A 10336-nucleotide genomic window follows, 5' to 3' on the forward strand; every position below is an offset into this window, starting at 1 on the left:
GAAGGATCGCCGGAGCCCAGCAGGTCGAGGCTGCGGTGGCCAGGAGTGGCCATTGCACTCAGTCTGGGTGACAGAGTGAGACTCCAACTCAAAAAAAAAAGTAAAATAAAATAACGGCCATTAGAGGAGGCAAGGGAGCATATGGAAATTCCCTATATTTTCACTCAATATTTTCTGTAAACCTAAAATTGTTAAAAATAAATAAATAAATAAATAGTAAAAAAAAAAAAAAAAAAGCAAAGTTCTACCAAATGCAATAGAAAAAATTAATTTAAATTTTTAAATTTTCTTCTCAGGGCCAGGAGTGGTGGCTCACGTCTATAATCCCAGCACTATAGGAGGCCGAGGTGAGAGGATTACCTTAGTCTATGGGTTCGAGAACAGCCTGGACAAATTGGGGAGACCTCATCTCTACAATAAATAAAAAAATTAGCCAGTCATGGTGGCGCGTGGCTGTAGTTTCAGCTACTTGGAAGGCTGAGGTGGAAGGATCGCCTGAGCCCGGCAGGTCGAGGCTGTGGTGGTTGTGAGTGGGCAACAGTGAGACTCTGACTCAAAAAATAAAATTTATTTTCTATATAGAAAAAAAAAGTCACCCCAATCTTCATCAGTGGGGAAGAATCTTGCCATACCATTATTTTATTTTATTTTATTTTATTTTAGTCAGGGTTTCATTCTGCTGACCAGGCTGGAGTGCAGTGGCATGATCACAGCTCACCACAGCCTCAGCCTCTTGGGCTCAGGCGATCCTTCCACCTCAGCCTCTGAGGTAGCTAGGACTACAGGCATGCGCCACCACGCTCAGCTTTTTCATTTTTCTGTAGAGATCTCACTATATTGCCCAGGCTGGTCTCGAACACTTGGGCTTAAGCAATTCTCCCACCTTGGCCTCCCAAAGTGCTGGGATTATTACAGGCATGAGCCACTGTGCCCAGCCATACCACTATTGTTACATTTGTATAAAATGTCATACCTTCCAGAATGCTCATGTTGATCAATCATCTAATCTCATCATCCCTGTTTGCTAAAGGAGGAATCTGCGTACTGTTCATGCCTTTATTCTACTAACGTCCACTCCATCCCCACCACGTGGCCCTCCCTGGGGACACAGCCTCCTGCAGAAGACTGAAAGGTCAATAAATCCTGGCCCCCAATTCTCTTCCTCTATCTCATGGATCACAATCTGAATCTGTGCACTTATTTCTTTGTTTACTTGTTCGTCTCTGGAAGGTTCCAGGGGAGAAGGGTCACCTCTATTCCGTTGGCTCTGAACAGCCAGTGCAAGCTGCACGGTGCACGAGATGAATCCTGAATGAATCAGACAGCGGCTCCAATAAAGGCTGGGACTGTACGAAGAACAGCGGGAGCTCAGAAAAGGCTCCATGAAGATCTTGCTCTGCAGCAATCCCAGAGGGCTTCAAAGAGGAGAAGAGACTGGTCAAGGGCTGAAAGGGAAAAGGAGGGACTTGGCAGGCAGAAGGCAGGCATTCCAGGGAGAGAACTGTCCTCCTGGAAGCACTGGAAGGGAAGAGGCCTTCAAGGTAATCTCTCTTCTCCAAGTGTTAGAGCTGGAAGCCAACTCAGAGAACCAAGCAAGTTAAGGCAGGAAGGAAACCAGCCTGGGCAAATGAGTGACTGCCCCGAGGTCACAGCTCCTGGGGACAGAATTTGGGCAGAGCTGGGATCCTCACCACCACCACTACATACACATCCCCTGGCATTCAGGGACCAAAAGTATGGCCAAAAATCGCCAGCCCAAACTAAAAACGTCTCTAAGGTAAATCTTCCACATTCCACCCCACCATATATTAATTATTTTAAACTTAAGGTCAGGCACGATGGCTCACTCCGATAATCCCAGCACTTCAGGAGGATGAGGCTGAGGTGGGCAGACTGCTTGAGTCTAGAAGTTCAAGACCAGCCTGGGCAACATAGCAAAACTTCCTCTCTACACAAAAACAAAAACAAAAAACTAGCCGGGTGTGGTGGTGTGCCCCTGTAGTCCCAGCTACTCGAGAGGCTGAGGTGGAAGGATCGCCTGAGCCCAGTAGGTTAAGGCTGCCATGAGCTGTTACCATCAGGCCACCGAGCATGCCACTGATCATGATCATGTCACTTTACTCCAGTCTGGATGACAGAGTGAGACCCTGACTCAAAAAAATAAATAAAATTAAAATAAAGGCATAGAGACTCAGGCCTGTAATCCCAACTCTTCAGGAGGCTGAGGTGGGAGGATAGCTTGAGGCCAGGAATTTGAGATCAGCCTGGGCAACATGGTGAGACTCCATCCTTACAAAAATATTTAACAATTAAGAGTGTTGGGGCTCATGCCTGTAGTCCTAGCTAGTAGGAAGGCTAAGGTGGAAGGATCACTTGAGCCCAAGAGTTCAAAACCGCAGTGAGCTATGATGGTGCCACTGCATTCCAGTCTGGCCAACAGAGCAAGATCCTTTCTCTAAAAAAATTAAACTAGAGTAAAATAATGCTTCTCCCCTACCCTAAGTGATCCCTTCCCAAAAATGTCTTCCAGTAAACTTGATGTTCAAGACTGTACAAACTCTAGTTTTATGCAATAACTACAGCAGTAGCCGATACTTGTATAACACCTGACCTAATTCAGACCTTATAATCCCGGCGGCAATGGTACTGAGTACTACTGGCACCCACTCTACAGATGTGCCTCACTACACTGCAGGGACCAGCCCTCCACCCACACAGAGGAGCACAGATAGTGATTTATTTCAAGTTAAACATTGTCTGCAGTCTCCCTCTGACAGACAACACGAGGTGAAAGTCTGGAATGGGCCTCAACAGCTAACCAACTGTATAATTTGGGATTTGTTAACTTTCCTCACGCCTATAATCCTAGCACTTTGGGAGGCCAAGGCAGGAGGATCGCTTGAGGCCAGGAGTTTGAGATCAGCCTGGTAACATAGCAAGACCTTGTCTCTGCATACACACACACACACACACACAAATTAGCTGGGCATGGTGGTGCACACCTGTAGTCCCAGCTACTCAGGAGGCTGAGAGGGGAGGATCGCTTGAGCACAGAAGGTCAAGGCTGTGGTGAGCTGTGATTGTGCCACTGTACACCAGCCTGGGCAACAGAGCAAAACCCCGACTCAGCAAATAAATATATGCATATATAAATTTCCCCATACCCTGTTCTCTCCTCTGTACAACAAAAGGTAATTAAATGACACCTTCCTAGCCGGGCTCGGTGGCTCAGCCTGTAATCCCGCACCTTTGGGAGACTGAGGTGTGTGGATTGCCTGAGCCCGCGGGTTTGAGACCTACCTGGGCAACTTGGTGAGACCTCATTTCTACAATAAATCAAAAAAATTAGCTGGGTGTGGTAGCACGCGCCTATAGTTCCAGCTACTCAGAAGGTTGAGGTGGAAGGATCGCCGGAGCCCAGCAGGTCAAGGCTGAGGTGGCTGGGAGCAGCCACTGCACTCCGGTCTGGGTGACAGAGTGAGACTCCAACTCAAAAAAAATAAATAAGTAAAATAAAAAATAAATGACACCTTCCTCAACAGGTTTTGTCCAGAGTGAACTGTGATAACAGAGTAAAAGTTCCAAACAGTATCTGATACAAAGTAGGCTCTCAAAAGGGGGAAAACCCCAAATGAACAAAAAACTTGCTTTTTTTTTTACTTGCCACAATTGTTTTATTTTGGCTTCTTTTTTATCTCCACTTGAACACTTGAACTGATGAAAACTTCAAAATGCCACCTACGGAAAAGCCCGTATTTAAAGCTCATATGTACTATTAAATATAGGAAGTTCCCTTATGTATTATTAAATATAAAAGCTCCCTTTCAAAATGAGGTTGCTTAGGTTCCAAATTATCCTAGAGCCCAGTGCCTAACTTACCTATTGAAACTCTCAGGCTTAAAATTGCTCACTGCAAATATTTTGCATCTTTTCAATCCACTTTAAGGTTGAATGATCCCACTCCCATTCTCATCTAAATTGGGCCTCTGATCACAAACTCTAGAGATATGCATGTTTCTGATAACTTTTCCCGTACATCTTTTATATGTTCTGAATCACACTGAGTATTTAAACAAGATGTTCAGAAAGGCTATTAAAACTTGCTTTTTAAACCAAGCTGGTCTCTGAACTCCTGGTGAACTTCTCCACACTAGAAGGAAGAAATGGACGAGTTGAAAAGAAGCCAGGGCTCAAATGACTGCAGGCCCTGCTGATGAATGAGATTCTGGCTGGGGCCGGAAACAGCAGGCTTCCTCCTCCTGCAAGAAGCCCAGAGAGGAGCTTCCTCCAGCTGACCCCACCCACTTCCCAGAGAACATTCCAGAACATTCCAGGCTAGGTCAAGAGATTCCAGGAACAGGTCACTGAGCAGCTCCTCCCCTCTCCTCCCAGCCCAGCCAGAAGAGGCAGCTGCTCCCTTTCCAGGCCACCTGGCACAACCATGGACCTGCACCCCCGCCTGGCACTCGTTCTCTCCCCAGAGAGACTGGCTTGCAATGGTGCTTGGCTGACCCATCTCAGACCCGCCCCCTCCCACGTCTGTCGGCTGCTGGCCAAAGCCAGCAGGAGATGCCTGGGTGGCTGGGATGCTTGTCCCTGGTGAGGGCCCTAGTTTGGCCTCTTATCCCCTCTTTACTCAGGCCCTTGATTGGTCATCTGCCTCTAATTCTGGTACCCACCACAAATAAATGAGACTCTTCAAGGGCAATCATGAACTGCTCCCTCCTCCTCAAGTACCTTCAATGGTGCCCATTGCCTCCTGAATTAAGTTTAGAGTTCATGCCCTGAGAGTGACGGTCCTCCACAATGTAATTCAAACGCATCCTCCATTTCCTACAGTACTTGTCCGTTGCAATCAAACTGAATTCACCAAGATGCATTTCTAGACCTGTAAGTCCAGAGTCAGCCTCCCATCTCCACCTAGCTGGGTCCTAGTCCCCCCTACCCTGCCTAACTCTTCCATGATCCCTTTCCTTTGCTCGCCTCTGAATTCCTCCAGCATGCTGTTCCCAAGCCTTGGGTACTCACGTGCCACCTGCCATCCCCATGTGGCTCCTGTACTAGTCTTTACTTAATATTTTCCATTACATCAACTCACTCTTTCACTTAAACAAATTTATTTTCAAAAGAGACTTATCTCCACCATAAACAGAAAACTAGCTGGGCATGGTGGCTCACACCTGTAATCCCAGCATTTTGGGAGGCCAAGGCAGGAGGACTGCTTAAGCCCAGGAGTTTGAGATCAGCCTGGACAACATAATGAAACCCCTCATCTGTATACAAAATATAAAAACTAGCTGAGCATGGTGGCTCATGCCTGTAGTTCCTGCTACTCAGGAGGCTGAGGTGGGAGGATCAATCTTGAGCCCAGGATTTCAAGATTGCAGTGAGCCATGACTGTGCCACTGCACTCCAGCTTGGGCCACAGAGACCCTGTCAAAGGAAAGAAGAAAAGAAAGAAAGAAAGAGAGGGAGGGAGGGAGGGAGGAAGGAAGGAAGAAACAAAGAGGGAAACCATACCATTAGTCATAAATAGACGGCAACTGGAAAAAAAAACAACAAAGTTGTGATCATTGAAAATAAATAGATAATCATTAAAATCTTTCAAATGCTCATCTGTATGCGACTTAAAATCCTCTCACAGTCTGAGAAATGCTGCTTTGGCACTTTACTTTTGCCTCCTTTTTGGCCCTTGGATTTTCTGGCCCTGTCTCATTTATCTGGGGACTTGTCACAGTCTTGTCCTGGTTGACACCAGACGAGAGTACTTGGGGGCCATGACTCTGCAGCCTCCAATCCAGCCCTACACACAGCATGACAGGCAAGAAAAACACTTAGAAACATCACGTTTCAATTTGCTCAGCTGCATGGTCCTATTCTCCACCTGGCTGCAGGCCCATCTGCTATTCAACTTTTTACCAAAACACTCAACCCCTCCCCCTGGAATCTCTAAAGCCACATCTGTCCACGGGGTATTCCAAAGGATGGTGCAGACAGAGTGCGGCAACAGTCTGCAGAGGCAGCAGGGAGGTACTTGGCTCTTCTGCAAGCCCTGCTGCCTCTTCCTCGGAAGCAGCAGGGCCCTGGGCGGGCTGGACAAGCAAGTTCAGTCAATGATTAACCAAACTCTCCCAGCACAGACACACACCTCTTTCCCGGAAGTGAGCCTCATTCTGGGAAAGGCCCTGCATGAACTGGACTCTGGCTCCAAGAAAAACAAAGGCGTTCTCCTGTGTCCATGGAGTCATGAGACCCAGAAGCACCTACCGGGAACCGAGGGAACCAAGGAGCTTCGCTGAGGAGGCCCTGCCGGAGTCCCACACGGGAGCAGGTCACTGTCCCTCCCACCACTGTCTGTCGTCCTGTCCGGGGTGACCCGAGGTGCTCCAGACAATGTCTGAATCACTCACACTTAAGTCAATAAGTGGCAGCCACCGGGAAGGCCCAGCTGGAGCCAAACCAAGGCCTGGATTCTCCTCGTGGACACAGGCCTGGCCAAGGCCACCCCACGTCCCCTGCCGACGCAGTCTTCTAAAACTGAACAGAGGCGGGACATTTCCTATCAGAGGGAGGCCCTCTTTGGAAATGTTTGCCTTCTTTTTGTCTTTTTTTAAGTCTGGCCACTTTTACAAATGTCAAGAATTTTTGTTAGAAGTGGCACATTTTCTCGAAAGGTATCCAAAATATTTATTACAGGCAGAGGGGGCACAGGGGAGGCTAGCATCTCATAACTTCCTGAAGGCTCAGCTGCCAGGAATGGGGGCCCCTTTGGGCGTGGCTTGTCGGGAAGACGGTAAACTGAGGTACAGATTACTCGATCAGTGCTGTAAGCAGAACAGTCTCCCAAAGGGACCTCAAGGACAAGGGTAATGAAATGAGCCCTTGGGCAGCTGGGGAGTACTTACATCCTGACATCTGCCTGCAGAGGGAAGGAAGATGACAAGAACCTACTTGTTGACCTTTTCATAGTGCAAACAAACTAGTAGACCAAAAAAAAAATGTTTTGATGATTAAAAAAAAATATTGTATCACCAACTTATCCCCCATGGGGAGCAAAAGCAGATACTGTGGAGAAAGACAGATGGATATAATCAACCTGAGGTTCTCAAACTGGGTTCCAAGGAGCCCTAGGGCTGCCAGGTATCTCTTCAGGGCTGCAGAGCAGGATTGGGAATAAGAGGAGGTATTCCAAGCCAATCCAGAACCGCTTGGCTTTTGTCTTCATAAATTGGGTTTCCAGGTAAACTTGAAGAAAAGATTCTGCAGTAAAAATGTTGAGAAGTGCCTTCGTGCTATTGGTCATGTTCAAGGGGAGAGTGTGATGGACGTCGTTTGAGTTCACAGGAAGCAGTGGCCACACACTCAGATGTGTTTGGAATCGGCTGGTCCTTCTTTCTGCATGTGTTCTGTGTTCAGAAGCAACACAGGAGAGGAACCTCCTTTGCCAGGGTCCAGCCTGGCCACTTTACACGTCCCCTGGCAGGACCACAGGCCGGCAGGACCAAGTTCAGAAACTGCAGTTGATATCCAATTAAGCCAAGCCTTGAGTCAAGCCAAATATCCAGAAGAGACTTGAACTCCAGCAGGGACAGGGGCCCAATGGGGGCCAAAGAGACATGAGAAACTGTGTCGGTGACCAGAGATGATCTTGGACAATCCCAAGACAAGCATAGTGGCAAAAGGCTGGTTTCCACAAACTCCTGGCAGTGTTCTCTGTACAACCGAGGAGGACAGAGATGCAGCCACCCAGCTGTGTAGACCACACCTTTCAAACAGCGACTTCAGACCCAGACAACTGCGCAATCATGGACTGGGGTGAAAATTCTACCACCCTTAGTAAAGCAAAGGCCAGGGGTCCCTGCTGCCCTTACATAATAGGCATGCATTTTGTCCACCCAGCATTCCTTTCTTTGACAATGATTCTTCCTTCGGGCTAAGTAATCGTATCCAGTTCTTTAGGCAGGAGAAACTGACCCCTCTGTCCTCTTCCTCATAAGTGAATGTGACTAGGGCCAGCCAATTAGGCTATCCCCACTCCCCTGGGCACAATGATTGTCTCAGAGCTGGGCAAGTGACCCATGCCCAGCCATATAGAGTCCTTCCTTGGTTCTTGTCAGTTACTGAGAAGTATACCCATCATCTGTGACAGTGAGCTATGAGAACAATATTGGCTTCAAATGGCCAATGGCCATCCTATTCAGCCTGTTCGCAAATGCTGCTATGTGAAGCTGAGATGGAGGTAAATAATCCCAGGGGCATCGTCAATGGCTAGATCCAGCCATGCCTGAACCATTTTGATCCCCAAGTTGCCAGGCCCATGGATTCCTCTTTTTGCTTAAACAGGTTTAAATTGGATCTTTGTCATTTGCAATCAAGAGGCTCTGAGTAAGTCACCTACCCAGGACTGGGAGGGAGTGAGAGGGCATCACACATACCAATCGGCCAGGCCTGACGTCTTAATGGGTACAGCATGTGTCCTGGAGGTGACTTTTCTGCTCCTGCTCCTGGCCTCCCCTGTGGAGTCCTGTGCCATTGGAAGTCTGGCCCAGAGTCACCAGGCCAGTGGCTGCTCTCCTTCGAAGCACCCAGTGTTCATTCCTAGGCTGACTCTGGTTCCTCTGCGGTAGCCACAAGGCCCAAAGGAGTCCCTCCACTGTGGGCTTCTTCCGTGGCCCTTGGATGGAGCAGCAGCCTCTCCCATCTGTCACCACGTGTGATCTGCTCCTTTGGCAGTCACCCACTGTTCATGCCCCTAGGGATATCCGAAGCTGCCCAGGATATCTCAGACCCTGGCATCTACCAGGCTCCATCCATGTTCAGGCTCTATCACCCACCTCTGATCACCTCAGGGTGCTGGTCTTCCAGCAGGCAGCAAGAACATGGGAGGAAGCCTGCACCTAATGGGAGAAACTTCAGCACTAACATGAGGGGAGAGTGCACATCTGTGTCAGCCTCTGCCCATCCAGTGTGATCCCATGACCCAGGAGTCGCGAGCAACTCCCACGTCACTTCCGCCTAGTCCAAATCTCACCGGATGGGTCTGAACAGAAAAACAGGTGCTGAATCGAGTAATAAACCCACATGTAATATTTGCAAGAAGAAGGCAAAAAGGATCAACTAGATGACTCACCTGAAATCGAATAATTTGGTAACTAGTATAAATAAGAAAAAAAAGTCCCTAGCTAAGAGACAGAAAACACCTTAACAAGTTCGGGGGCAAAGAAATGAGAAAGGTAGATCTCTAACTGACAAATAAAAGCATTAAAAGATGCTATGCTCAAGATAAAACGCTACAGATTTGATAAGTACATATTTTAACATTAGAAATGTGTTGGCAGCGATGGTGTTATTTGGCAAAATGGCTGCACAAAGCCTGCTGGGAAGGCTGGGCCAGGGCAGCGGGAGGGCGGCTGGCATGGCTGGGCTGGTCTGGATCCTGGGGTCAGAGCCCGACAGAGGGTGGTGGTCAAGGGTCAACGGACATGGGGGAGGCAGGATGTAAACCGAGTCAAGGAGCAGAGGCTGTGCGTGCTCCTGGGTATTGGTTCCCCACTTCCGGGCTACACTCGCGCCCACCTGGTAGGTATCCCAGCTCTTTTCCAACCTGCCCCTGCCTGCCTGAGGCCCCCTCATCCCTTCCCTGATCCACTCAAATCCTCTGTCACTGCCCAGTCAGCCTGATGAGGAGAGCTCCAGCAGCTGGCTCAGACCCACCTTTCCAGGTATGGCCATGTCTCCCTACCACTGCCCAAGAGCACCCCAAATGAACTCTGGCTCTTCTTCCTGTCCAGGTTCACCTCTGCCTTTGTTTCTGCTCCCCTAGATGCTCCTCCCTCCAAGGACTATCTTCCTTGATTGTCCCATCCTCCTGAAAGGACCCTCTCCCTCCCCCAAGTCTCTTTTTTTTTGAGTTGGAGTCTCACTCTGTCACCCAGACTGGAGTGCAGTGGCTGCTCCCGGCCACCAGAGCCTCGATCTGATGGGCTCCGGCAATCCTTCCGCCTCAGCCTTCCAAGTAGCTGGAATTACAGGCGCACGCTACCACGCCCTGCTAATATTTGACTTATTGTAGAGATGAGGTCTCGCCAAGTTGCCCAGGCAGGTCTCGAACCCGCGGGTTCAGGCAATCCACTCACCTCAGCCTCCCAAAGCGCTGGGATTACAGGCTCAGCCACCGAGCCTGGCTTCCCCCAAGTCTCTTAACAGCTTGCCTGTCTCTTTCCTTTGGCACCGAGCATTTGTCACCTTAGGTCATATTCCTTTATGTGTTTATCTTCTACTGTGCAAAGTTTGCATCTGCTTCATCTTTGCATCCTCTTTATTCTTTCATTCATTC

Source organism: Carlito syrichta, unplaced genomic scaffold (genome assembly GCF_000164805.1).
Source record: "Carlito syrichta isolate Samal-C Ts95f unplaced genomic scaffold, Tarsius_syrichta-2.0.1 Scaffold288457, whole genome shotgun sequence".
NCBI classification, from domain to species: domain Eukaryota; kingdom Metazoa; phylum Chordata; class Mammalia; order Primates; family Tarsiidae; genus Carlito; species Carlito syrichta.